This window comes from Vicugna pacos, chromosome 13 (genome assembly GCF_048564905.1).
Source record: "Vicugna pacos chromosome 13, VicPac4, whole genome shotgun sequence".
NCBI classification, from domain to species: Eukaryota; Metazoa; Chordata; class Mammalia; order Artiodactyla; family Camelidae; genus Vicugna; species Vicugna pacos.
In genome coordinates this window covers 25,086,241-25,111,553 of record NC_132999.1, presented here as the reverse complement: position 1 = coordinate 25,111,553, position 25,313 = coordinate 25,086,241, and the positions used below count along the sequence as shown (strand labels likewise).

At 43.9% G+C, this 25,313-nt stretch overlaps 1 long non-coding RNA gene across 1 annotated transcript; it reads right to left on the bottom strand.

Annotated features, from left to right (window-relative positions):
* LOC140700903 (uncharacterized) lies at positions 1-25,306 on the bottom strand. Its single transcript, XR_012079655.1, has 3 exons — positions 25,225-25,306; positions 24,617-24,747; positions 1-75 (listed from the first exon to the last, which is right to left on the bottom strand). It is a non-coding gene; the product is annotated as an uncharacterized lncRNA (long non-coding RNA).
* Between the last annotated feature and the right edge of the window lie 7 nt (positions 25,307-25,313).

The window sequence follows — 25,313 nt, the reverse complement described above, 5'->3', positions numbered from 1 at the left end:
CCTGCTCATGCGCATAGGGGACGAGGCTTCAGTCTCCAGACACTCAGAGAGACAATTTCCTACCCTCTTCCTGTCCTGTAAGGATGGGATACAATTTTTAAAAACTGGATCTACACTTCTAAAAAATTTATTTTTTATTGAAGTGTAGTTGATTCACGGTGTTAGTTCCAGGTGTCCAGCAAAGTGATTCAGTTATACATATACATACACATATTTGCATATATTTTCAGATTCTTTTCCATTATCGCTTATTACAAGAAGTTGGACATAGTTCCCTATACTATATACAGTTGGTCCCTGTTTTTTCTCTTTTATATATAGTGGTGTGTGTCTGTTAATCCCAAACTCCTAATTTATCCAATAAATTAAATTGAATTTACCCTTTCGATGAGTGAATAGTATGTTATGTGAATTACATCTCAATAAAACTGTTTTAAAATAAGAGAAAGCAGCCACAGACTATACGTAAACAAGTGGGCACGACTGTGTTCTAATAAAGTGCTCTGCAAAAACCACCTGATTTCAGACTCCTGCTTATCACAGGGCATGGTTGCCGGGGTGACGGTACAGCGGCATGAGCCTGGGTCTCAGAGTAAAACGGATCTTGTATCCTGGGTCCTTCTGTTCACTGTGTATCCCTGGACATGTTACTCTGCTCCCCAAGTCTCAATTTTATCTACTGGGAAACAGTGGTAAGGCAGCTTCCTTTTGTTGGGAAGGTTAAAGTTCAAGACGTTCATAACACGCCTGACACAGATAGGCACTCAAAACTGCCAATTCCTTCCTTCCCCAGCAGGGTGGCTTAGGAAATGAAGCGGCCAGCATCCCTGCCCTCAGGGAGCCGCGCAGTCTGCTGGGGCTTAGGGAAATGGACGCCGTGTACAGATACAGCAGCCAGGTCAGGTAAGCAGGTCTAGTGAAGCTTGTGAGGGGGCGCCAAACACAACATGGGGCGAGGGGCAGTCAGGGGTGTCTTCCCAGAGCCCAGAGGGTGTAACGCTTCAGCTAGGCCCCGGCAGGTGAAAGGACACAGACTCCACATCCGACAGCCTGGTTCTCATGCCTGCTCTGCCCCGATCTGCTGTGCGACCTTTACAGAGACACTTCACCTCTCTGAGTTTTGGTGTCTGTCCTATCTGAAAAAGGAGGTAATAATAATAATAACGCTTACCTTGCAGGACTGTTGGGAAATTGACAGGAGGTAATGAAGAAATGTGTTTTGATGGCTCAGCTTAGGGACTGAGCTGGATGTCAGATTAGGGGGAGACTTACAAATAAAAACGAGGAGATCCGTGTATCTCTAATGACATGCCAGGGAGTCGGGAGACGAAGCCCGGCGCGTGCGCATGAGCACATGCACATACTTACATTTGTATTTAAAGCCGATCCATTTTCAAGGGAACTTAATGAAGGCCCAGGGGAGGCCAGGTGGCCTGAACAGTTCTGTGTCACTGCAGACACCCTCCTCCCCAGCCGAACACTGATTTATGGAGTTCATTTTTCTTCAGTTGCTCTGAGGGCTTCAGGCGTGCCGTCTGGTTTACCTTTATGATATGTTGCTGCAGTTAGAGGCAGGTGGTATTATTTCCACCTTATCGATGCAGCTATTAAGGCTGAGAGGAGAGCTGGCTCTGTCCATGGAGCCCGTGGGGCCGAAAGGGACCCTGAAGGTCATTTAGTCAGACCCTCACGCTGGGGCTAGAATGCCTTCAACAGCATTCTTGCCAAGGCCTTATCCAGCTAGTGTCTGAACACTTCCAGGGACAGAGGTTCAGTCTGTTAAGAGAGAGGAGTCTAAGCGTGGGCTTAGGAAAACCTTTTCCTGGCAAGGCTGAATTGGAGGCAGTCTGGGCTTCGGTGTCTGAAAGACTTGAGTTCAAATCCCAGCCCAACCGTTTCCTAGCTAGGCAAATGATCAATCTCTCCAGGCCTCCATAGCCTCACGTATAAAACCAAAATACAAAACATCTACTTTCCAGTGTTGGTTTGGTGACTAAAACAAATAAGAGATATCAAGGGACTCCGGCAAATATAAAGGAGGGCACACTTGTAAGTTATTGTTAGTTTCATTATTACCATAAAGGCTTTCAACTTGACAGGTATCAGCATGCGGTGTTGCTGGACTAGAAATCGGCACAACCCTTTTGATGGACACAGTGGCCCTGTCTACTAACATTTAAATATATACATTCCTTTTGAGCCACCGAGTCTACTTCTAAGGGATTTATTCTACAGATCCGCTTCTACATGTGTTTAATGCATATGTTCAAAGTTATTATCCATCACCTCCTCACTAGTAATTTAAAAACACTGGAGCCAATCTTAATGCCCTTCAGCAGGGAATTAATTAAACACATTATAATATGGCAATACAATGGAAGATCCTGTTGTACTGTTAAGAGAAATAATTTTTTCTATCTGTATTGGTATGGACTAATCTCTGAGATATATTATTTAGTGGAAAAAGTAAGCTACAGTACAGGGTATATGGTCTTAACCACTGTATTAGAAAAGAAAAGTGAATATAATACATTCACATGCAGAGATGTGTACTCAGAGTTTGTCTGGAAAAAACACAAGAGGTTGGTAATAGGGGTTGGGTTGCCTCTTGGAAAGGAAATCAGGGATCTGACTTAACTGGATGCCTTTTATACTGCTTTAATTGTGTTTGCCAGTATATGTGTTCCTTTTATAGAAACAGAAGTAAAAGTACCATAAAGATGCTGATTCTCTAAGCAGACATCAAGTTTCAAGGAGGCAGAAGGACACCACTGTCCTTATCTCCAAAAAACAGCCACCCTATGCCAATCCTCAGAGCCATCCTGTCTCTTCTCTCTCTCGTATCTAATTATCAACAGCTTCTATCTGCTGCACTTTTCTTGTGGATCCAGAATCAGATCGCTTCCTGCCATAGGTCTCTCGGCTTCCATTCCCAAGCTCTGTGGTCTCTTCCCCACTAAACTTCTTTAGAACCTAACAGATCGGGTCAACTCTCTACTCAAAACCCCCAAACAGTGCACATGTCCCTACCAGGGCCCATGAGGACCCACGTGGCTATGGCCCCAGCCATCCCTCTGACCCCATCTCCTAACCTCATGCCCCTGTTCATTCTGCTCCAGCCCCACAAGCCTCTTCGTGTTTCTCGAAATTTCTCCCACCTTTGCACCAGCTTTTCCCTCGGCTGGGAAGGTACTCCCCACGTAGATCCTAGATCTGTATGCCTGGCTCTCACTTCCTTAAATGTTACCCTCTCCCTTCCTTCCCCACTTGCACACAACAGCACCCCTGCTAGTCTCCCTTCCCTCCTCTGCTTTGTTCTTCTCCATGACAATACTCCCCTCCCGGTACTATTGTTCACTGGTGTGCACAGTTTCGGCTCCCCCATTAGGGGGCACTTCAGCGTCATTCTCAGCACAAAGCACATGGAGTCACCATAAACGCCCATTGACTTCAGCTGGGCCATTTATTAGTGTAATAAAATGAGAACGGGACCAGAAAAAGGAGACCTGAACCCTGAACTCCTGTTCTTGCTCAATTATGCCCGATGACATCAGCTGACCTCTTCACTTCTCTAAACCTCAAATGGTAGTAATGGCTCTCAGCCCAGTGTTTCAGGGCCCCTGCTGGTTTCAGAAGGTTGTCACAGGGCACCATTTTCAGTATTTCAAAGTGTCAGGAAGATCTTCTTAAAGCGCGTGCTGGGGAACACTACTATATACTGTATACTAATATATGTTCCTCGACCAAAAATGAGCTCCAAGGTGAAAAACTTCTTTCAGTCTTTAATGTGCCGATGGCCTTTTTTTCCAAATTTATTTTTTCTCAGACACGTTGCACACATACATGTGTTTGCATCCATGTGTGGGTGCACACGTGTGATTCATCTCACAAGACTGGTGTTCAACAGAGTACATATTGGAAAGGCTGGATTAGTACGATTCGCAGCCATGACACGGTCAGGGGGTAATGCTGATTTTTTCAGGTGGACCTAAGGCAGGTAGAAGAGTTTTGATTTACGATACAGGGAGAAATGGCTTGATCACTGCTTCAAATGTGAAACCTGAGGTTCACGCCATGCTTCCCATGTCATCACCGCTCTACTGCTCCATCCACACTCCGAACGCTACACTCCAGCCAAATATTGCAGTTTTCCAGATATTCCAGGCTGTTCTATGATCCATGATTTCTCATTTTTTTGTTTCCATTGATGGAAATGAACTTCCCTCATTTTCTGTTAATACCCTCTACTCCTTTCTCAAGACTGAGCTCAAAAATTGTCTCCTTTGATCCCTTCTTACTCCTCTGCTCTATCTTCACACTACTCTACACTTTCCTCCATGACAACCCCCAAAACAATGTCCACCATGAGCTCCTTACATATCTGTCTCAAAGTCATAGGCTTGGTGTCAATCACGAGTCTCTGCAGCAGATGCTATAGACCTGCTGTTAAAGATGGGGAATGAGGGAGAGGAAGAGGAAGGGAGGGAGAGAGGAAGGAAAGATGGAAGAAAAGGAGGGAGGGTGGGAGGGAGGAAGGAAGGAAGAAAGGAGTTTGGGAATCAATGAAAAAAGAGAGAGAAAGGAATTAAAGACAGAAAACAGGCTGAGTAGAGTGCACAGCCTGAAAGCCTGACAGCTAAGGCAGCTTTGTCCTGAAGAACCACCATCCCAGGAAATGGTCCCATTTGTTCATGAAAGAATTTCCATGGACAAATAAGTTGAGAAATGCACATCATGATTAAACCCCTTGCGGGAATATAGGATGCCCGCCCACAAGCACAATAAAAGTTTTGAGAAGTTTTATAGTTAAGGGTCCTGTTATCTTTGAGTTCCTAAACTTTCTTTCGACTATAATATTTCCTCCTTTATTTTCATTCCTCCCTCCCTTCCTTCCCTTCTTCCTTCCTTTCTTTTTCTTCCTTCCTTCCTTCCTCTGTCTCTCTCTCTCTCTCTCCTTCTTTCTTATCTGAATGCAAAGAGAAAAGACAATTTAGAGAACAGAGACCGAGGGCAGAGACTCAGGCTGAAACCTGAGAGTAATCCCATGCCCAATAAGTCACCATCTCCTGAAGCTCTTAGCTTGACCTCCTGAAGACGTGGAGCAGAACAACAAGGGGAAGAGAGGTTTACAGACCCCCGCCAGTCCCGCAGACAGGAGCTGAAACAGGCACGTCCTGCTGTTATCAAACAGAAGTGGGAAACGATTTTGCCTGAAGATCAGGCTGGAGTGAGGAGGAGTCTCCCAGCCACGAGTGGGTTGGCCACGTGTGATCAAACACCCAGGAGCCAGTTCATGAGATGTGGAGGACAACCAAATGGATGGCACCAGGCTGGCAACACACATGACTCCATTTTAGTGCCCACGACCTGGGGACACCAAGAGTCACAAATATCAGGCCACATCACGTGTGGAGTCCTGGATCTACAACTGGCAATTGGCAATTCATGAGGCAAGGGAAAAACTGCTCCTTCACTGAACTCTAAGCTGCCCTCACCAAAGTCCTTCAGGGCAGAGACGAAATCTAAAGTGACATCATACTCTGGACCCCAGTATAGTCGCAGAGGTCTACTGGATGAATGAACGAAGGAATGAACAATCCGAGGGAATGAATCTGAGTCTCAGGGTCATCCTGTGTATAATGGGCTAAACCAACAACCTCACAGGGTTGTTATGAGGATTTTGTAAGTTGTTACTTGTTAAACCCTTCTGTTTTCTCAGACAGAGCACTAATAATAAGTGTCTCCCAAACAAGGAATGTCATTTCAGTAGGAATGGAGAAAGGGCAAACACAGGCCATAATTTTCACTTCCAAATTACTCACAGATGCTAATCAAATACAATCCAAGTGAGGCGAAAAGAATTTGACAGAAACATTCGTAGCAGACAAACATTTGGGCATTAAAGTTATCAGACTAACAAGCAGCTTTCTTTCTATGGATACCTTGCAAGTTCAAAATGTCTGAAACCAGGCTGAGGACAAATTTGAAACTTCAGAAAAGAAATAAATCACTTGTGATAGTACCTTGACTCTTCACAAGGCAGTTTCTTCTGATTCTCTCCGTTAATCCATGTATTTTTTCAGAAAAGAATTCATGAGCTCTGTTTATGACTCCTCCACTCTGAAGGGGACCCAGATGAACCACACACTTCCAGGAGCTGACTGATGCAAGACACCATTTGAAACTTATCTCACATGATTTTTGTAACTGCCTGTAAGAATGCTCAGACATCACAATCTCAGTTTTACAGTCTAATCACCCTGAGGGATAGGGATTTACTAACTGAGAACTCCAACACTGGAGTCACACAGACAGGAGAGTGAATCCCTGCACTTGCCACCTTCAACCTGGGGGACCTGGGTGAATGAGTGACGGATTCTCTGTGCCTCAGTTTACTCATCTGGTGGACAGTAACAAATAGTCCTCCTTCAAATGGAGTAAATGAGTTCATGTGAGGTTAGAAAATGTTAACAAAGCCTGTGACATGCTCCTGAATAAATGCCAGTTATCATATTAATAGCATCATAAGTTTCATTAATGCTATTATTAAGGGTTCTAACAAGGATGGACCTAGAGATCATCATTCTAAGTGAAGTAAGACAGAAAGAAAAAGAAAAAGACCATATGATATCACTCACATGTGGAATCTAAAAAAAGGAAAAAAGAGGACACTGATGACCTCATCTACAAAACAGAGACAGACTTGCAGACATAGTTAACAATCTTACAGTTACCGGGGGAAAAGGAGTGGGAAGGGATAAATTTGGGAGTCTGAGATTTGCATATGTTAGCCATTATATATAAAATAGATTAAAAAGAACCAGATTTCTTCTGTACAGCACAGGGAACTATATTCAATATCTTGTAATAACCTTTAATGAAAAAGAATATGAAAATAAGTATATATATATAAATGCATGACAGGGACACCAGAAACTGACACAGTGTAACTGACTATACTTCAATTAAAAAATCAATGCAATAAAATGGGCTATCTTGACAAAGAAAGCTATTACTACATTATCACTTTTAAAAAGGAATAATGAAAATAAATGAATTAAGCATTCAAGAAGGAAAAAAAAAGAGTTCTAGTATTTGATTTACCTAAGGTCAGATGATTAATACGTTTCAGAATGGGATTCAAAGCCACATCCTCTAAGACAAATATCTCTATTCTTTCCACGTGAAAAAGGTAGGTTGATAAACATAGAATCATTGGCCTGGAAGGAAACTCAGAGGCCATCAACTTCAGTTTTCCTTCTAGTGACTAATGATCAGCCCGCCTCTCATCAAGATCTTTACCCCTCATTTTAAAAATGAACCCTTAATACCTCTCACAATTAGAAAAGTATGCCTTGAGTTGAGTCCCAGTGTTGCTCTCAGTCACTCTTCAGACCTCTAGAGGATTCCAGAGGAAGTCTTGGCTTTCTGTGTCATGAGAACCTCCTGGAGCCAGCGATTATATCCTGACAGGTCTCTGGGATGATGACCAAGCAGGGTTTCCAGCAGGAGATGGGTCACACTTGAAATCCATGCAAGCAATGTGCAGAATTCATGGACACATTGCCACCCTAAGCAAAGGGGCTGCGCCATTTTTATTCACTCCCTCCACATCCATCAAGCAGCCTGACGTGTCAGGAGCTGGGCAAAACGCCGGGGCCACAGAGAACAGAACATGGTCCTTGCTCTCTGAGAAAAACGCTCACGAGTTCTCTGGGTTAAACCTTTCTTCATGGTTCTAAGGAATAAGGAATGACTCCTCTCTTCCCCAGGGAGTCAAATGAGTCCCCTAAAATGTCAAGTGATTCACCCAAGGTCACAGAGTAAGTTAACAGCAGGCGTGATGAGATGTCTTAAGCACAGGCATGATCATCAAAAATACAAATGCTCGGAGGCTGATGATGTAAAGAGGGCTAGGATTTCTCTGGGGCCTACCCCGGCTTCCTTCTGACCTCGGACATGGGGCTGATGAGTCTCCAGGCTGTCGTAGGGGACGCCCATTTCTGCTCCTTGACAAGAGCTCTTTGGGGGATTTAAAAATACATTCCACGATGTGCTAGCTGGAGCTCATTCTCCTGGGTGGTTACACGGAGTCACGGTTCCACTCCTCACTCTGCCACTGAGACAGCGTGATGGACGACCTGGGTGTCTGTGACCCTGGGCCAGATCTCTTAATGTTCTTCCCTCCTCCACAGATTGGCGAGGACGATGGGAGTTCCCAGACCCGCTGGCCCATTGTCAGGATGGATTGTTTCTCTGGTCCCATAAAACTCTGAGTCTGCTGAGAAAGGCCCGATGATTATGGTCCCTTTGAGGATTCCCCTTCCTTTGTAACCAACGTGAAATTGTCCTTTATCTCATTAGCTGCACATTAGTTATGTATTGGTCACCCAGCAAGAGCTTGCAAGATTTCACATGTAAATTAGCCTGGGTCTAGAGGCCTGGAGCCAAAGCGGGCTAAAAAGTGGGAAGGCGTGAGGCAGAGAACTAGGTCTCAGGAGTGTCACCTTGGCTCTGACCCTGGCTGGCTGTGTGGCCCTGGGCAAACTTCTGGACCTCTCTCCTGGTTTCCCTGACTCTCATCAAATGGAGATAACATCCCCATCCTTGTTTTCCACCTTGCAGTGTGGCCACGAGGCTCACACGAGAACACAGACATGAAGGTACTTGGCAAATAGCAAAGGCAGGTATGAGCATCAGATGTGACTATGACGTAAGCCGGTCTTGAGCTTATGGAAAACTTGTCCCCCAAATTTGTAAGTCATGGGCTGAAATCTTGGGACACCAACTCTCCTCAAAACAATGTCATGCATAGGGGTTAGGTTCCCTGGCAAGCTTAGAGAACCCCACCTAGCCCCAGGCTGCAAAAAGACAAACAAAGCAACACAAAAACCCAAACAGGAGTTAAGGCACAATTTCCATGATACCTAATCACCTTCAATAATATATTTTCTTGAGAAAAATGCATTCTGGATTCTAGGTCCCTCAGAAGACATCTTCCTTCTCAATAGCCTTAAGTGAAAGGGGACACAACTTTGGGAACCGGGAAGACTGAGTTCAAGTCCCACCTTTGCTACTCCCTAGTTATGTGACTACAGGCAAATGAATTAACCTCTCTGATCTCGGTCTCATCCGTGAAATTTAATTGGTGAAGAACACCTTGTGGCCATTCAAGGAGGCTCAGAGTAAGTACTACATACACCCAGGAGAGTTCTGCTCTCTGAAGAACTTGCTAACTCTTTTCATTTCCATTAAGAAGACAAATTTCTACAGCAAACTCTCCCAAAAAGTCCAAGTTTTGGGGATAGAGATTAGCTGCCCCCTGGGATGAAAGTTCCAGCCTCAGTCCCCCTCTGCGACTCTACATACGGGTAAGTGAATAGTAACCATCAGGCTTAAAGATCCCAGCCATAGCCACCAGTGTCCCCTCCTCATTCAACTGGAGCAAACTAGTGGCAAAAACTTGTCTGGCGCAGTGGACTGCTCTGTATGGTACTGTGATGCTGGCTACAGGTCACTGCACATTTGCCCGAACCCACAGAATGTACAACACCAAGAATGAACCTTAATGTAAACTATGACTTTGGGTAATAATGATGTGTCCACGTAGGTTGATGAATGTAACAAATGCACCACTCTGGCGAGTGACATTGATAACGGGGGAGGTTATGCATGGGTGGGGCAGGCTTACACGGGAGATCTCTGTATCTACCACTCAATTTTGCTGTGAACCTAAAACGACCTGAAAAAAAAAAACTCTTAAAAAAAACTCGCTAGCAGCACTAGAATGCAAGATTGTGAATTGTCAATTCAATTCATTCACTAAGTCACATTTCATTCTGATCCTAAGTGCCTTGTAAATCAGGGCTTGCCAACTTAAAACTTAACAAACCCAAAAGTACATTCCTTAAAAATGATGCAAGTGTTTTAGGCTTTCAGTATGATCATCAGAATTATCCATTTGGAAGCCTAGTAAATGTTCAAGGAATTTTTTTTTTTGCTTTTTCCCCAACATTATGCCAACTTTGAAACATACAAAATAATTTTATAATGAATATCCATATACCTACCATCTAACATTTTACTGTAATTATCACATTATCTAGTCATCTACCTATCTTTATTGCCATCCACCAATTTTATTTTTGATGCATTTTTAATTGGAGACAGCTGTATACTTTCTCCCTAAATACTCCAGTGTGAGCATCATTAACTAGAGCTTCATATTTGCTTGAGGTTAAAGTTAGATGCAATGAAGTGCCCAAATCTTATGTGAATATTATCCCTAAGTTCTGACAATGCATATATTTGTATAACCAAAACCCTTATTTTTTGTTGTAGTTGTTGGGAGGAGGCAATAGGGTTTATTTATTTATTTTTAATGGAGGTATTGGGGATTGACCCCCGGACCTTGTGCATGCCTGCATGCACTCTACCACTGAGCTATACCCTCCCCTCTGCCCTTACTTAAGTATGAAATGCTGCCAGCACCCAGAAACCCATCCTTGTTCAGAGTCCAGAGGCAACCGCTATTCCTCTTCTTTTTCATGGTAGGTTTCTCGCCTGTTCTAGAACTTCATATAAATAGGATGCACTCTGTGGTGCAAGGCTTCTTTCACTCAGCATAATGTTTTTGAGATCCCTCTGTGATATTGTATGTGTTCAGAAGTTGTTCCTTTTTATTGCTGATCAGTTTCCACTTGTATACAAGTATCATAGAACCAGCCCTCCTAGCACCTCGATCTTGTATGTCCAGCCTCCAGAACTGTGAGAAAATACATTTCTGTTGTGTAATCCACCCAGTCTGTGACATTCTGTTATGGCAGCCCTTGCAGAGGACACTGATGCAGCGATACAATGCCTTTGCTGGACGCTATGGGACAGCAGTGGTGTATAGTAAGATTATATACACGGTATCACAGTGTATAAAAATATCTCACTGCTTGCTCATCCATGCTCTCATTGATGGACACCTGTTATGTTTCTAATTTGGGACTAGAATGAACAAGTCTGCTCTGAATACTCATAAAGGTCTTTTATAGATGTGTGTTTTCCTTCTTTTTGCTAAATGGCAGGTTGCAGATCTGCTGGGTCACAGGTTAGGTCTATGCTCAGTTTTATAAGAAACTAACAAATTGTGGGACATTTATGCAATGGAATACTAGTCAGCAATAAAAAAGAATAAAATAATGCCTTTTGAAGCAACATGGATGAGATCACCATTCTAAGTGAAGTAATCCAGAAAGAGAAAGACAAAGACTATATGATATCACTCACATATGGAATCAGAAAAAAAAGAAGAGGACACTATGAACTCATCTACAAAACAGAAACAGACTTGCAGACATAGTAAACAATCTTATGGTTACAGGGTGGTGGGAAAGAGGATGGGAAGGGATAAATTTGGGAGTTTGAGATTTGCACATGTTAACCACTATATATAAAAATAGATAACAAGTTTCTACTGTATAGCACAGGGAACTATATTCAATATCTTGTAACAACCTTTCATGAAAAAGAATATATATATATATGTGTATATACACACACAATTGGGACATTATGCTGTACACCAGAAATTGACACATTGTAACTGACTGTACTTAAATAATAATTAAAAATTTGACAATAAGAAAATAACAAGCCCTTTTTCCTGTTTTTCCTCTTGAAGAGCCTATGCCACTTTCTCCTCCCGCCAATGAGCAGCATTGGCTGCACACCCTTGCCCCTGTTTGGCCTGGTCAGTTGTTTTAATTTCAGTCATTTGGGTGGGTGTGTCATGGTACGTTACGAGAAAACGGATTTTTAAAAGACTTAAAATGATCTAAAAATAAATGAGACATCTTTGAGGCACAGAATTTTTCAGGGAGTTTTATCTCTAGTGGTATTATTTTTGTATGGATGGAACTAGTGTTAAAAGGGGAAAAAATCGTGTTGTGTCAATGCCAAAAGCACTAAGAGAATAAGAAGCATAGCTGATATAATATGCTTACGTCCCAGGAACACCCTGCTAAGCTCTTTACATGCATAAACCCCCAGTAACGAGCATGTACTGAGTGATTACTATGTGCTAAGCACCTAGCACTTTACTTGATCTAACTTAATCTTCTCTACAACTTTACCGAGTCAGTGTTGAATGCCGTTTTCAACAGATCAAGAGTCCGGCTTGGGCAAGACCTGTAAACAATGCGGCCAGGATCAGAAGCCATGACCATCTAACCCTAAGACCCATGACTGGGACATGGTGCTGCGCTGTCTCCTGGGCCTTGGGATCACCCTGAGATGGAGGCCCCTGTGCCTGGTTCCTTCTCTTTGTTCAAAATTCCAAGCTCCTCTAAAGTTTCCATCTCAGCCAACTGTAAGGCAGGGGTGTGGGGGGTGGGGGTGGGGGGGGGGGGGTACGGCTTCTGCTGACTCAGCGCTCTGTCGGAGAGAGGAAACAAAATTTCTGTGACCCAAGAAGCAAGTCTCCCCTAAGGCAAGTCATTTCTGGCTATTTCAATTTCATTCACTTAGCAACTTCTGAGACTCAATCTCCTGTTTCATCTCCGGAAGTTAAACTCAGCGCCTAATTGAGACATACATCTCCTGCCACCAGCTTCAGGCCCTATGCTGACTGATGGCTCCACAGAGGACAATTAGCCAGGCAACCTGGCACTTATGACAGCACAGATAGTCTCCCAGGGGAGGCAGGAGGGCCCAATGGTTAGGAGCATCTCTTCTGGAGTCAGAGGGACCTGCCCTTGTCTCCTGACTCTGTCACATTCTTGCTGTGAACTTCTGGTAAGCTGTGATATCTTGCTGAGCCTCACTTTCTACACCTGTAAAATGGGCACAGTAATCCTAATCTATACCTCATGAAGCTCTTCTGAGGATTAATCGGGGTAATGACTCAAATATTCATCACAGTTCATGGCCTAGTGCTAAAGAAATGTTGAATTATTTTGATGCTTGTTTGATGGTGTCTGTCTTCATTTGAGATTATTTAACAAATGAAAATGAGTGTCCCTGCTGGGTAGTGGGTGGCCCACAGGTCAATGTTAGGAGAAGAAAGAACTTGCATTTATTCAATCCCAGTTAAATGCTGGATTAACTAATATTCATATTTATAATAATTCTGGGAAGGAAGATTAATATACCCATTTTACAGATGAGGAAAACAAGTCACAAAGTGTTTAAGTAACATTACCAAGGGCAATAGTGGGTAAGAGTCAGGATCACCGTCAGGAAAAAAAAAGACACATAAAAAACTGGCAGATGTAGTTTCAGGCTGTCCATGGCCTCTGGAAATGCTGAGAATTAACTCTTTGACTTAGCAGTTGGAGTGGGAATTTTAAAACCGATCTCAAATTTTGCAGTGGATGAAGTGTAATGTTAAAGAAAGTTGTAGAACACAAAGGGTGGGCTCAATCATTGAAAAGATTTGCTTTTAATTTCAGGCTTCATCTTTCCTGAAGGGTGACCTTGGAGCAGTTAATCATTCTGAACCTTGATTTTCTTATCTAGAAAGTGGGTACATTTTTTGGAGGATCCCAAAGGCAACTATATAGCAAAATATAAAGCCCTACCGGCAGGTTATTCCAAAGAAGACAGCAGTCCTTAAACAAGTAGTCAGCCTTGAGTAGGACAGGCTTGCACAGCTGTAACCCCCTCTTGCTAAATGATTGGCTGTCTGTGGTCACTGGCTGAAGCCTGGGCCTCAGTCACATTTAACTCAGACTATATTCTGAATGGGTCCATTCCTCTGCCTCTCTCAGTCCAAGCCACCACCAGTTCTTGCGCAGGTCACTGATTTAGGCCCCAACCTGTCTTCCTGTTTCTACTTTGCCTCTTCATTCCACTACAGTCCTTTACACTTTTAAACAAATAAGGTTGATCATGTCGCCCATCTGCTTGGAGAGTATTAGTGGTTTCCAGTTGCTTTTATATTTAAATCCAAACTCTCTTCAAGGGCCTAAACCACCACCATGTTCAGGGCCCTGCTGACCCCACCAACCTCATCCGACATCCTTCTTTCTGTGGCTGATTCCCTTTGCTCCAGCCACACTCTTTAAGCCTCCTTCTCTTTAAGACATAGCCAGTCTCGTTCCCACCTCAAGACCTTTACACCAGCTCTTCCCTCCATCCATGATATACTCTCTGTCAGTTTTCCCATGGCTGCCCCTTCTTGTTTTTAGTCTTGGCCCAAATAATTTCTTCTTAGAAAGGGCCTCCCTGCCTGACACTGATTAGTCCACCAGCTCACTCCTTACTCCATCACACTAATTCATTCTTCACGGTCACTCTTTGATACTGTTTGGGTTAGTCATTCTTTCCTTTTACTTTCCGATGGCTGTCTTGCCTCACTACGGTGTAAGTTTCAGGACAGCAGAGGCCTTTGCCTTGTGCATTTCAGTACTTCTGTGCTTAAAACTGGGCCCGGCACATAGTTGGTGCTTAGAAAATATTCATAGTAGGTACATATAAATATTACTAATCTTGGAACCACGTGATGGTAGGGGGCAGCTACATGGGAAAGGAGCCCAACATGACTTTCCTGGCAGATCGCTTGCTCTCCGGTTGCCCAAAGAGGGCATGGCGGCGGGCAGGGTGGGGGTGGTGAGGGGTGGGAATGGGGTGAGGGCTTGCCTGAAATCAATTTATTCAGTTATGCCTGCCAATCCAGTCCAGCCTGGAGCCTTTTAGTCAGCAGCTCTCTAGTACCAAAAGACAAATGAGAGATGGCGGAGGCTGAGCTAGAGTTGCATGTCCATAACAGGCCATCAGAGTCCACAGCAACCGTGGTGACCCCTGGGAATCCAGACAGCAAGGGAGGCAGAGAGGAGGCTGGAGGGAGGAAGCTGGGAGGTGGTCTGGAGAAATAACAGGACAAGGGCTGGCACTTAGGGGTAGAGTTTTTGTAAGTCCCCTGGCCACTGAAAGTGCTCAGAGCAAAACAGCATCCCCAACCTAAAACACCAACGGCTTCAACACCTACTGCTGATCATGCAGAAGCACCCAGGCCAGGTCAGCGGGCTGAGGGATTCAGGTCTTCCCTTCCTGCTCCTTAGCGGCCATTTCTTCCTGGCTTCCTGAGCAGCTGACGTCACGGAGCCAGCCCTGCTTCATGCTTTCCAGTCTGGTACACTTCCTGGGTGCTCTTCTCTCTTGGGAAAAGGAGGACACCAGGGCCCTCCCTACTGCTGGGATGCCTCAAGGTCAGCTGGTTCAATGGCCATGGGACCTGTGCATGACATTGCCCGCAGGCAGAGATGGGCTCCTGTTCAGATGGTCCCAAAGTGAAGGCCAGCTGACTGCCCTGTCCAGGGAACACTCTGGGCCTCGGGCTGTGAGTAAGCAGAATTAATCCGCTCCTCCCACCATGGAAACCCGTTTTATGTGATGCTGTGGACTGAGAGTTAGAGATATATGGGCTTCACCCCTTGCTGGCTGTGCAGCTCTGAGCAAGGCACAGGACGCTTCTGAACTTCCATCACTTCTTGTACAATCAGGATGGTGACACTTCGCACCCCTGTATCCCACGGTGCTCATGAGATGGGAACTGTTCTGGCATTGAGTATGTCACCAAGATGTCTGTTCTCAAATTTGTCTTCTCTGTTGGGTTATGAGCTTCTTGAGGGCAGGAGCAATTTCCCAGGACAGTGGGTGGTATCTGAGTATGCTCAGTACAAGGATTTAAATGCATAAATATAGTTACAATCAGGAGAGGTTTCCAGGCAGTAAGTGTTGATAGGATCACACTAGTTCTTACAATATTGAAATATTTCTGTACCTTTCCATAGCCACTGACCCAAGTCCCTTCTCAGCCCCGCAGTGACCACGGGGCAGCTGCTGTCCCTCCTCAGGACTTCACATCTAGGGACCAGGGGGTGAACATCTGCCTCAGGGAGGGGGAGGCCCAGGTCCTTGCCCTGGCACCTCCTGCTTCCCTTGGCTTGCTCAGTGCTGGGCTTAATAACAAACCACTTGTTATTAAATATTGTCCGTGTCTCCTAGTTACTCATTACTTTTCAGTATTCAGACAGTAGTATTCAAATACATTTCTAATAAGGGGAATGTCTCCATCTGGGTTGCTATACCAGAATGCCACAGACTGGGTGACGTAAACAACAAATTTATTTCTCATAGCCTAGAGGCTGGAAGCCTGAGATCAGTGTGCTAGCATGGTTGGGGTTTGGACGAAGGGCCTCTTCTGGGTTTACAGATGACCGTCTTCTCTTGTATCCCCACATGGCAGAGAGAGCCCTGGTCTCTTTATCCCGTTATGAGGGCACTGATGCCATGCATGAGGGCTCCACCCTCAGGACTGAATTACTTCCCATCGGCCACACCTCCTGGACTAGTACGTTGGGGATTTAGGCTTCAACATATGAATTTGTCGGGCCACAAACATGCAACCCACAGCCTTCAGTGCCCCATAAGAACCATCTACCAAGGCAGGTGTGTGTTTAGGTACTTGGCTCTACTCAACTCACCGCATTTCTAGTCATCTTCAAACTTTGAGATGCTGATTATCCTTCTAAGAAAAAGCCGCCCTTCTACCCCACCTGCTCTCCAGTCTTGCCTTCATCTCATCAACTCTTCCTTGTCCTTGGGGCCTCAGCCTAGAGGTCATTTCTTCTAGGAAACCTTGAAACCACAGGGCAGGGGAAGCTGAATCCATAGTCTTGTTCCCCACCTGGACTTGTCTCCTCAAAGGTGTTGAGTGAATCTATGATGTTTTCCATAAAGCGTTATCATCCTCTTTTACAGATGTGGCAGCCAGCAAGGCCACACGAGGTCAGGGACCATGCCCGGTGTATGTCTGCGAAATATTGATGCCAGGTTTCCCAGCGGTTTGGGACCAGGTTTGTGCCTTCCCACTGCACTGTCCCATCCACCTGGCACTGTGTCTAGAGAGCACATTAGGGCTCCAATAAATGTTGGATGAACAAGTAGCCTCACAACCTATTTTAAGAAACTTCATTCACCTTATGCAAATCTAACATGGCACCATGGGCGTTTGGACAATCCCTATTATTTATATAGAAGGCCAGTCCCGCAGTAGGATGAGGACAAATATTGAAAGAACACAGAAGGAATCAAACCTCCAGGAAAGGCAAAATGTTTAGACTCACTGCACCCATCCCCATACCTGGGCGCCCCCTGCACAAACTTTGGAGATTCTGGGCTTCACTTCAGTGAGGGATGCAGGTCCTTCTAAGTCCAGGGCAGCAAATTTCAGGGGACTGAGGGTCATGCTGCATGCTGCACGCCAATACTCAGTAAATAATTGATTGGATGAGTAACTGTTCCAAAAAGAAAAGGTCTTCGAGATTTCAAGGAAGATGGAGCATTTGCTGATATTTATTACATTGGATTTGTGAGGAGATCTCCTCCTTGAAGTCAAACTCAGAACCTCTAAGGTCTGCACCTTACCTTCTCACTTTACAGGAAAAGTGGCTACAGAGGTCCAGAGAGGGTAAATGTCTCACCCAAGGTTGCACAGCCAGTGGGAGGCAGAATAGAGGATGAGAACTTCGATCTCCTAGCCCAGGGCTTCTCAAACTTACTCTGCAAAGGAATCACCTGGTAACCTTGTTAATAGGCAGATTTTAATCCTGTGGGTCTAGGGTAGAGCCTACCATTTTGCCTTTCTAACCTTTAGCTCCCAGGGGACACCAATGCCACTGTCCCCGGGACCACATTTGAGTAGCAATTATTCACAATTATGTTCTTCCTCACCCTGCTTCTTCTAGTGTAAAAACCAAAGGCAAATGAAGAATAGAAGGATGGAGTCCCTGCAATGCTCAATTCAAGAAGAAGCCCTTATGGGAGTGTGAAACTGTCCACAGTTGTCTGCCCCCCTTCCTGTGAGGAGATGATAGCTTGTCATCTCCTCTGTGCTAGTTTTCAGTTCTAGAATCACCATGTGATGGGAAGAGAAAACCCTAGCAGAGATACCCCAAGCTTACTTCCAAACCCTCCACTTACTGGCAGTAAAGTTCCAAGGATGCAGTGAGCACTTGATGATTGTGAGTGGAGGGAAAACGCAGCTCCTGTGGTTTAGCATAACAATGAGTATTCATGGACCTGGAGCAATTCCCTCCTTGGGACTCTGACGCGGGATACAGGGCAGCTCCCTTCCCCAACAATACTTCAGGATTACCTCAAGGGGCTATCATTAAAATATACTGCAGGGTTTCCAAGTAGTGGGCTCAAGTGCAGATTTGGGTCTCCTGGCAATATCACATCAATAACAGTTCCTCACTCTGGAGATGCTCCACAGTCTACAAGGCACTTGGATATTTATCATTTTATCTGCAGAAGAGGCTGGCCAAGACTAGGACACAATTAATTCGGGGTTCTAGCATCTCACTATTGGCAAAGAATATTTTATCACCTCTCTGGCTCTCTGTTTTCTTACCTGTTAAAGAGAGATATTACTAAAAACACTATCTCAACAGCTGGCTATAAAGATTAAATGACATCATGGCTTTTAAAAAATTGTTGGAAACTATAGAGAGCAAAGCCCTTGCTATTAGTAACATCATTTTTTATCTCATATAAGAGATCTCGGGGTGGGGGTGAGAAGCGTACCGATGACTTTGAAGAACTGAATAGTGATTTTAGTGATGCAATAATTCTTTAGGTAACTTTGGGCAAGTCACTTAACAATTTACAATCTCAGTTTTCTCATCTGTAAAATGGAATAGGGCAAGCGTTTTCATTTTTTTTTTTTTCATTTCTGGGAAGAGGCAATAGAGTAGACAGATGTTACCCTGATGCTCAATATATAACCAGGAGCTAGTTGGCAGCTGGGGTCCTCTGGGCTGGGGTATGCTAAGTCCAGGGTGGACCCATGGTGCAGTCAATGCACACCCCGCATCAGTCCTGACAAACCATGCTGTAGGCCAACTTACCATCCATCTCAGGGCATACTGTAATCCATCAGTTAGTCAGTCAGTCAACACTGAGCAGCTGCAAGGGGTCAGACCCCATGTTAAGCTCAGCAGGACACCCAAAGAGGATAAGTAAGATCCAAACCCTAAAGAAGCTTTTAATCTGGAGAGGAGATAAGACAGATATATTTGAAACTACAACTAACTATATAAGATAGAACTCTGTCTTCAAATAGAGTTAAGACTTCCAAATGGAAGTGTTGATAGGTATATGGGACAGAGGGTATTAATCACCTCCATACCCCCTTTTCTCTTGTATTTTCTAATACGATCTCCCAAGTTTCAGCTGGGCATAAAACTACCCAACAGAAGACTCCATGCTCAGCCATGTTGCAGCTCAGTATGGTCATGAGACTAAGTTCCAGTAAAGAAGTGGAAATGATGTATGCATCTTCCAGATCTCATTCTTTTAAAAAAAGAAAAAAGCTCTTGGCCTTCCACTTTTTCTTTCTTCTTTGCTGTGTGCTGGAACCTAGATCTGGTAGTGATGAGACAACTTGACTATTCCGAAGAGAACATTACCATGGGGAATGGCCGAGCAACAAGATGGAAGGAATAATGGTCCCAGATGACACAGAACAAAGTGATCTACCATCTTGAACTGCCTGTTTACTCTGGTTAGATGAGAGAGAAAGTTCTGCCTTGCTTGAGTCAGTGTTCTTTGGGCTTAGCTGTGCCCTAACATAATTTGTTATATATTAAGCTATAGATGGCTTGCGATCAGGCCCATCCATTCATTCACTCCTTCATTAAACATTTACTGAGCATCTATAAAGTATCATGTGCTGTGCAAGACTCTCACATGCTTTGATGCAGTTAATTGTTAGAACAATACAAAGCCAAAGGTGACTGCCATCCTCATTATGCAGATGAGGAGATGGTTGACTAAGAGGCATTCAGTAACCTGCTGGAGGTCACACTGATCAGGGACCAGAAGAAGAACCTGCTGACTGTCTGAAAAAAAGTTACTCTCCTTCCACTATATCTACACAGCACCAAACAAGAGCTAGAGATATTGAATTATAAGACATGAAGACACTGTCCCCATCTTGAGAAATAATGCTGTGATTAAAACCAAGGAACAAAGACAATATAATGCAAGTGGAAACCCCATTGCACAGTTAATTATGTGGTAAAAATCAACACAAGCATTTATGATTTGAGCCGTTACAGCTGAACCATCTTGAAGTAGGTTGGCATGTGTTGGAAGGCAACAAGCCCCTGAGCCCCCCCGGCAACCCCCAAGAGGCCCCTATTCCACTGGAAGAAGCAGCACAAATCCTGTCCCTGCCCCTCATTGGCGCTGCCCTCTAAATAAAGAGTCATGATAAATTGGCCCTCATCATTCAACATTTATTATACATATGAGTACAGCCTATAGACATGGAAATAACAGTCATTAACCATCAGGAACATTCACCAGCAGGAAAGCAGAGAATTTACAGGCAGCAGCCGTGAGAATGCTCCCACTCATCCAGAATGGCCATAAATTGCATAAGGAGATACACAGATATCAATTCTTCAGACTTGAGAAAGGCAAGAGCCATTTTATGTTATGCAATTACCCAAACTCGCCATCCACCACACTCACACCCGAGATTTATGGTAACAAGGGAGCCATGCGTGGGCCCCGGTGCATTTTCTCCTGATTTATAAGGAGACATACACAACGGGAGAAAGGGCGAGGGAGAGTTCTACTGTGCAAACACCCTCCGTGCTACTCCGCTACCCGCTGGCCAGCAGGTGCTTCTTTACCTGTGTGTGGGGCGGGCACCTTAAGGGCAGAGGCTCAGTGTAATGCGGAAAGCACAGGCTTTGGAGTGATTCCACCTTGAATGCAAATCTAAAGTCCCACATCCAACAGCTTCCAAACCTTGGACAAGTTGCTTAACCTGTTTCCTGTAAATGTAACATTATTATGACCTCCATCTTGCAAGGTTAATATCCTGATTAAAACAGATAATGATTATTAAGTGCTTTTCATTCAATAAATGTTAGCTCGATCCTGCCTCCTCTTCACACCTGTATCTCTAAATGCTTGGTACAGTTTTCTGCCACATGATATGTGCTCAATACCTATCCAATGAGTGAATAAATCAATATCCATCTGTAATTCAGAATTCCTGATGTAAAGATGTTTTAAAGATATTACTTATCATTGGCTCCGGGCCTTGGAACTAGGGGACCTCCAGGAAGAGAAGCTTCCATGGAACCCAGCCTTGGAATCTTGGTCAGAGTCAAGGTTATCCAGTGGCTTGGAAGTATCTAATAACATCTGGTTGTGTTAGTGTAAACAACTTGTCTGTGTGGACACACCCATGAGCTCAACAAGATGCTCTAAACAGTGCCATCTCATCTATCTCCCTGTCCCTTGTCAACCACCCACCTCCCCAGCTTGTTACAGTACCTCACTTAACACGCAATCAGGCTACTTCACACATGAGGCAGAATAAGCACAGAATACAAACATTTCATCTCTCTCCACCATGGTCGCCATCATCTTTATGTGCTATCCTGGTGAGATACTGAACCCTAAGAGTTGGAAGAGACCTTGCAGGTCACTTACTTCAATATACAATGCCCTGCAAGTTATCTTTCAGCATCTCCTTAACTGTGTCAGGCCCTCCCAATCAACTTCCTGACATCTCTGATGATTGGAAAGTTATTTATTATATGAAGCTGATATCTCCTTCCTACAGCTTTTAGCCTCAAGCCCAAATTCTTCCAGCTAGGGCTGCCAAGAGGTGACTATGGAGTCATCCTCTAATGGTATTTTCTCAACACTGAATACTGTCTGGGCTTTTTGTTTATTTGTTTTATTGCTCTCCCGTCAAATCCGAGGTTTTATAACTTTGCACTCTCAGGAACTCTCCTCTTAAAGTTCTCCCTCAGTGATTCTTAACTTGGGGAACCTAATGAAATCTTTCTAGAAAAATGCATGTACATACATAATGTATATAAAAATGTCTGCATTCAATTTCAAGACTCTGCAAAGCCAACCTATCAATCCCAGGATAGAGACTCTTATTCCGGACGGTGATTTCCTTAAAAGTTTGGGGCCTTACTTTGGTCACCATGATCCTGCTCCAAGCCCCAGCACAAGGTTGGCAGCCAGGAACTGCTCATTGGATAAATGTTAAATTTGAGCATCACAAGGTATCCGGGACTGGACTACACTCTTTCAAGCCCTCCTAATCCACAAAACAGGCTTGTCAACTAGAGACTGCTACCCCATTTTACAGGTGAAAAAACTGAGTCCCAGAGATCACAAAGCCAGCAAGTGATAGAGCAAGAAGTGGGACACGAGTCACCAGGGTTCCACCAAGTCATGCTGTTTCCCAAAGCATTACTCAGAGAAGGCACAGAAGCCTTTATCAGAACAGAGCTGTGTTTCCCCCTGCGTCTGCAGAGCAAGATGCACTCAGAATGGGGCAGACGGTCATGGGTGGTGCTGTCTCATTTCTGTGAAGTGCTTAAGAACTAACACGTTGTCATCACGCCCAAACCCCAGACTGCTGCTGCTCCACAGACCCTAAGACTGTGCTGTAACTGATATTTTCTTTGCCTCTTCAGATCCACTCTCCCCACCTTCTCACCAGGATCCGGCATCCTCAGAAACTGACATAACAGCTGCATCAACAGGCTTTCTGCCCTCTGTCTTCCTGTTAGAGTCATACAATGAGAGGCACCAGCAAGAGATGGAGAAGGAGGAAGGAGAGGAAGCCTGATGTTTATTCCCTGACTCTCTCACCTGCTTGCTAAGCTTGCCGAAAGCCTACATTTACTTAGAGACTGAGCTCAGGCATATCTCTGGAAACCCTTGTGTGGGCAGGAGGCTCTGTTCCATGCTCTTATAATAATTTATATATATATTATATATATATATATAACATGCATGTTACATATATGTATGTATGTACTTTCCCCCCATGACTACTCACTCAGTATATTATGAATTTTAGCTTGAGGACAAGGCCTGTGATAATCTTCAGCACTCTAAGAATTTTCATTTCTCTCTATAAAGAAATGTAATAGGAATTTCAAATTGCCAGCATCCTCCAAGGGGGAGGAAGGAAAAAGAGACTAGTATTTGAGAACTGTTTTCTAAGCTTCAGACCCTGTGCTGGTCACTGATGTACACTGTCCCTTAAGTCCTCAGAAAACTTCTAGAAAGTGTGTATGATTATCTCCATGTCACAGATGAGGACATAGTTTATCATGCTTTTGAGGTTACTGAGCTACTCAAGTTCAGGGATGTTCTGTTCATCCTCTTCCTAATCCACTGCCAGACAGCTCTAATGACCTTCAAAGAGAAACTTAGAAAGTCTAATATTTCAATAAGAAAATCAAATGAAAGCATTCCTTTCAGTGCTTAAGAGACAAGGCTGTGAGTTTGGACCAGGTTCATATCCTGGTTCTGTCGTTTCTTAGCTGAGTTCAATATCTAGGTTTCCTCACCCGTAAAATAGGGGCAATAATAGTATCTATCTCCTTGCAGCGTTGAAAGGATGAAAGAAGTTACTACACCAAAGAACACAGAACAGTGCCTGGCACGTAGTAAATCCTCAATATGTCAGCTGTTGCCCTGTATCCAGTCTCCAGCTTTCCTTCCCACACATCACACACTTATATTTCATCATCTCTCATCTATGATCTTTGCAACTGCTTTCTCCCAGGTCTCGCCGATGTTTCCAAGCCCTTCTGACATTGCCGGGGGGGGGTATTTCTAAAACATAGATGTGGTCATTTCACTCTCCTACTTCAAACTTCCTGCTTCACCCCAGTGTTCACAGCAGCACTGTTTACAATAGCCAAGACATGGAAACAATTTAATGTCCGTCAACAGATGACTGGATAAAGAAGCTGTGGTATATTTATACAAAAGAATACTATTCAGCCATAAAAAGAATAAAATAATGCCATTTGTAGCAACATGGATGGACCTGGAGATGGTCATTCTAAGTGAAGTAAGCCAGAGAGAGAAAGAAAAATACCATATGATATCACTTATATGTGGAATCTTAAAAAAAAAAGAGAAATGAACTTATTTACAAAACAGAAACAGACTCACAGACATGGAAAACAAACTTATGGTTACCAGCAGGGAAAGGGAGTGGGAAGGGATTCGTTGGGAGTTTGAGATTTACAGATACTAACTACTATATATAAAATAAACAAGTTTCTACTGTATAGGACAAGCAGCTACATTCAATATCTTGTAGTAACTTATAATGAAAAAGAATATGAAAATGAATATATGTATGCATATGTATAACTGAACTATTATGCTGTACACCAGAAATTGACACAACATTGCAAATTGACTATACTCCAATTAAAGAAAAAACACCTCCCTGCTTCAATCAAATAAGATTCTTAAATTGATATGATCAATTTATACTGCAAAATTCTTTATCTGCTCTGGTTCCCCAGCCCCATGATGTGTTTCATGCCTCCTTGTCTTTGCATATTTTGTTCCCCTTGCCTGGAGTCATGTTCTCTCCTGCATCTGATGACATCCTATGTTTCAAAATTCAGCTCAGACATTACCTCCCCTCCTCATTTCTACTCAGAGGCCAACCTCTCTCTTTTAAACCAGCAGCACCTTGGGTAAATCTCTCGGCACTATGGTTATTTTTTTTCTCTTATGCTGCTCTCTCTCTGTGGACTCTTACCTCCATGAGGACAAGGCTTGTGTTCTCTCCACGTCTGTTCTGCAATTCTTAGTGTCTAACCAGGCACCTTGTGGTATCAAGAATGTTGAATTGAAGGCAGATGAAGTCCTCAGCTGTTCTGGGTTAAGGAACTAACAAATACAGAGGCTGGAATTATGCTCCCCTGATCAGAATGATTTCAATTCCCCTGCAGACTAGGGAGCTGGCATACTAGCACATCATTTATTAGACCTTGGCACAAGTTCATTTTTACAGGGAGAGCATCTATTTTAATGGTTACACATATAACCACAGTTTTCAATCTGCTCCTTTTCCCCAAGAGAAAATCATGGAAGAAATTAAGAAAAGATGGAAAAAGAGGAGGGGAAGTAAGCCCTCTGTATCAGAGGGAAGGAGGAGCCTGAGTCACAACATACATACTTGCCTGGAAAGTTACATGATCACAATGGACAGATTGGCTAGAATGTTTTGCCTTGTGCATCATGTTCAAATGACCTGTCTGACCAATGTATTAGCTCTGAGTTCGCCAGCTGTTCAAGTTCTGGGAAGCTTCCCTAGTGCAAAACTCTTTACAGAAAAGTTGCAATGGGATGAAAGGAGCAGCAAACCTTGGAGTCAGAAGGTTTGATGTTTGAATTCTGAATCTGGCACTTCTTGAGCTGGAGACTTTTGGGAAAACAACTTCACAGAGTGTTAG